General features: G+C 44.8%; 1 pseudogene across 1 annotated transcript; it reads right to left on the bottom strand.

Annotated features, from left to right (window-relative positions):
- Positions 1–2,537: 2,537 nt before the first annotated feature.
- On the bottom strand, positions 2,538–4,469 carry LOC104669186 (annotated as a pseudogene). The gene has a single exon (XR_748950.2). The product of XR_748950.2 is annotated as a proton-activated chloride channel pseudogene (transcript).
- Positions 4,470–4,815: the final 346 nt, after the last annotated feature.

Below are 4,815 nucleotides of genomic sequence, written 5' to 3'. Positions count from 1 at the left end.
TCCTCTCAAGCAACATCCTTGCCTCAAGTCCTACTATACCATAATCCACAGAGTCAAACCCTTCTTTTTTGCTACTCTACTCCCAACTTTTCATGATGTAATCACACCCAAGCTCCCAAGGGATTCCAGACGGCCCCCCCGTTGGCAACTACTTCTGGTGTAACCAAAGTTTATCTAAAACTCTTAACCCCACCTCCATCACCCAATCCCTTTGCGTTCCGGTGTCTTTAGTGCCTAGCTTAACCCTATATAGTGAAGAGGAATTGTCTGAACTAGCTTCCCAGCTTACCACTCCCAGCAATAAAATCCGAAAGTAGGCCGTTTTTCTTCCCTTAGTCATTGGGATTTCCCTAGCATCGTCCCTAATAGCGTCAGGACTTAGGACAGGGGGACTCGCCCACTCAATTCAGTCCACAGGGGTTCTCTCCACTCAGGTCCAGGAAGCCATAGAGGCTTCAGCTGAAAGCCTGGCCTCTTTACAGCATCAGATTACCTCAGTGGCCCAGGTAGCAGCACAAAATAGGCAAGCATTAGATCTTCTTACTGCCAAAAAAGGAGGAACATGCCTCTTCCTAGGAGAAGAGTGCTGCTATTATATAAACGAATCAGGCCTGGTTGATACCAATGTCCAAACATTAAACAAAATCAAAAAGGAGCTTCAACAATTTAACGCCCCCTTAACCCCCGGACCACTGGTATGGCTGCTGCCTGTAGTACAGCAGCTACTTCCATTCCTAATTCCCATACTAATCCTCTGCCTTACCTTATGTTTTGCTCCCATTTTTATAAAATTTCTCTGAGCCAGGGTCCAAGAAGTCACCCGAGTCACCTTCAATCAAATGCTCCTGCATCCCTACACCCAACTGCCAACCTCAGACCCTAACTATGCCCCTTAACAGCAGGAAGCAGCCAGACAGACAACGGCGCCCTAAATTCTTATAATCAATAAGAGGTTGGACTGTTTGGGTGAGGGAGAAAGGACAAGATGGAGTAAGGTGAACAAGAAGGCACAATCCATGTTGCTTCCGGGTCCTTCCTCACCAACTTACCCACGCGCGGGAAAATGCAGCCCCCGCCCAGGAAGATGCAGATCAACCGAGCATGCGCCAGGTGAGGTCAATCCAAAGAGATGAAAACTTACCCGGCCACGCCTATGGAGACGCCCCTATCACGCCCTTATCCCGCCCACTGCCTCCCCCTTCCAGTACCAATGCATAAAAGACTGCTGCCGACAGGAGCCGGGGTGACTTCTTCGGCCCCCACATTCGTGGACCGGGGAACCTCACCCGAGAGCACCGGCGCGACTTCCCCGGCCCACCACACCTGAGGACCAGAGAACCTCACCCGAGAGTGTGTGCATATTTGCAATAAAAGGCTGCTGCTTTCTTATGTACTTTGACCTCATGTTTAATTACTTAGCTCTCCTAAATTAAGTTACATTAAATTAAATTAAGACAGAAAAGTGCTATTTTCTATTTTTGTTTTGCTCTTTTAAATGATACCGATCTTTAGTTAATCCCTCAGTCCTAAATTACAGCTGTTGTGAATGAGGACTATAATAGTTATCCCATATTATGTTAAATCTTGTATTAACGTTGATGGAGATGAAAGAAGAGAAAAATTTGCACTCATGCTGAAATTGCAAAGCAACATGAGTGAATGACCTCTTGGATACTTGTTGCTTGGAAATGCGAGCAAGAGTTTCTTTATTTTTATTTTATTTTAGTTTTTTGAGACATGGCCTTGCTCTGTCACCCAGGCTGGAGTGTAGTCGCATGATCAGGGCTCACTGTAGTCTCAACTTCCCTGGTTTAAGCAATCCTCCCACTTCATGCCTGGCTAATTAAATTTTTTTTTTTTTTTGTAAAGACATGGTCTTGCCATATTGCCCAGACTGGTCTCGAACTCCTGGGCTCAAGTGATCCTTCTGCTTCTGTCTGGAGTATAGGTATGATCCTCCATGCTCAGCCTGGAAAGCAGTAGTTTCTATGCAGTGACACCTATACTACTAACTGTAATTGAACTTAACCTAGAAAAGCATTTTGCATGTTTAACTTTTAAGTGTGTTTAACGGAAAAGGAGAAAGGAACCTGAAATAAGAAATAATTTAGTGATAAAATTGTTGATGTTCTCCTTCATTGTAATCCATTCCAAATATAGTTTATTTTGCTACAGAGCATGTTCTGTAATGTAAATGGAAATAGGATTGTTAAGGAGGGAGTGATGTGAACATAACTTGGGTGATGGGAAGGCTCTTAAGGGATTTTCCCCCTGCATTTTGCACTGCCAGCATTTACACCGCAGCAGACTGCGAAATATGTCAACAAAGCTGCATACAGCAAACCATAGAAGAATACAGTACTGTACATGATGTCCATTCATTCTATCTTTCCAGGAGGTTGATCATGTGCAAAAGAAACAATGACAAGATAACGATCCAAAATCACCAGCCATATCTTTGCTGTGGTATGTGTGAGACTTGCGTCTGCTTATTATGTAAAATGCTACACCTATAACTTCTGATGATGTGCTTTTTTTTTTTTCCTTTTGTATTAACCTTTTATTTACCTGTTAATGAAATCATCAAAATACACTGAGTAGGCACCTAGTATGTACATCTGTCCTTAGTGCTTTTGAGTGTTAATCTAAACTCATACATCAACAAACATTCTAGCCAGATGAGTAGGTGGCTAGTCAGCCCATTAAGAAACTTAATTACTAGTTTCTAGTAGCTTTAAAGTCTCATTTAACGTTTAACAAATCAAAGACCATGTCAGAGGCTGGACATCAATGGCAGATGACGCCAAAGTCATAGGGTTTTGCCTCTGTGTACAGTGCATAGGCTCCGAAGCATGACCTGCACGTCTTGATAGTCAGGATTTTTGGAAAAAGAAAATCACACTCTTTTGTCTACTTTTAAAAAGTGAAAAGTAGAGCCTTCATTACCCTAGTAGAGCTTAACCTAATACAATACAATGAACCAAACAGGAAGAAAGGCATCTTCTACAAACCCTATTCAAAAGTCATTGGCCAGCTCTTTAGAAAGTTTATTAATAATTTAAATATTTAAATAACATGTAGGTTATCCATTAGCTCTCTTCTATTAGGCTCTACACGGCCTCTTTCGGGGCGAGGTTAGAAGTTCCAGTTTGACATGCTGTTCCCCTCAGCAAGGCCCCATTTCTTCAAGTGAGTACAGGATTGTTGATAGCTCAGTTTACAAAGTGGAAGTGATGACAACTCCCACTGATGTGGACAGTTCTATAAACAACGCGAGGTGACTTCAGCTTATGTGGCTCGTTGCCTGACCTCTTCTTTTAAGGTATCTCTTTCTAATTTTGATCATCCATTTTATACTCAGTTTGGCAAACTCTGCTGCTTTAAATAATGCCAAGAAGGCGCCACAGAGAAGAGCAATTGTGTTCCAAGGATTGGCAGTGATTATATCTTGGACTTTCTGGATGAAAGGATCTTTCCATTCAAAGACCACAAAAAACAACTGAGCACTTTTTTCAGCAGCTGGTCTCTCGTCAATGTAGTTAACCACACTTGTCTCCTGCCGGAACTCCACTGCTTCCAGCCCATCCTCCTCCTTGGTCTTCACCAGTGACATCTTGACCCAGGTGCGGAAGCCCCCAGAGAACTTCCAGCTGGAATAGGCACTCTCACAGGCCTGCATGAAGCCTACCCTGTTTGGGCTTTGCAGGAACTCCTGGAAAGAAGAGAAGAGGAGATAATCAATGGCGCTGAAGTCCTCACTACTCTTGTTCAGGCGGAACTGGAGGAAGACCAGCTCCCGCTTTTTCACTTCCCGGGGCCCCTGGACAATCAGGGCAGATTTCACAGTCTGATTGGAGAAGGGGTCCGTGTAGTTGATCCTCTGGGTGGTGCAATTCATGTCACCCGGCTGGCCAGGGCTTGTCAGAGGAGGAATGACCTCATAATGGTGCTTACAGCTGAGCAACTGGGCCTGACCGGGGTACAGGGCAATACCTGGGGCATCATAGCGATCCACTTCCTTGTAAGACACAGACATGACAGGGTGCTTGAGTTTCTCACGAAAGTCTGTGATGGTCTGGTAGACCAGGAAGACAGCCACAGCCATGAGCAGCAGGTAGATGAAGATGAGCAGGACCGAGAAGACGTTCTTCAGGCAGGCCTTGCTGAAGCGGATGCTGCTGGAGGCAGGCTCGCTGTCCAGGCCTGGTAAGACACCCGGACCTTGGACTTTGACCGTCTCCTTGTCCTGCTCGTCTGCCAGCTCTGAGTTCTCAACCACCTGGTCCAACTCCTCACTCAGCTCCTGGTAGGATGTGGAGCGCTCCTGCCGGATCATGGCACAGACCTGAGCTTCGGCACACCTGAGACCGCCACAGCCCGCGTCGCCGGGAGGCAGCACTGCGGCCGCTGCACCTGGACCTACCCGCACTGCTAGGTGAAACCGGTCCGGAGGGGTGTCCCGGAGACCAGTGATGTGCTTTTTTCTGTAATTCAGCAGTCTTTCTTTTACCTCATTCTGATAGCCCACTTTCATTTGTATTTAGAATAAAGTCCTATTAGTTACTATAGTATTGCTTTCTTTATTATGATTTTAACACTTTTTTAAAACTGTGATAAATTGTTATTGAGTAGGATTTGTCATTGGTGTTAATGCTCTGGTCATCAAGTGGCATAAGTTTTGAGTGGTCTATGCTAATTCTATTATTTTCCCCCATTAACTTTGTAACTTGAAGTGCGCAACGTAGCTTACTGCAAGGTTTTCAGAAATGCATGTATATCTTATATCAGATGCTTGTACTGTGGTATGAGTTTCTC

Source organism: Rhinopithecus roxellana, chromosome 1 (genome assembly GCF_007565055.1).
Source record: "Rhinopithecus roxellana isolate Shanxi Qingling chromosome 1, ASM756505v1, whole genome shotgun sequence".
Lineage (NCBI taxonomy): Eukaryota > Metazoa > Chordata > Mammalia > Primates > Cercopithecidae > Rhinopithecus > Rhinopithecus roxellana.
Note: the sequence above shows the minus strand (reverse complement) of the source record. Positions and strands in the feature narration are given on the sequence as shown.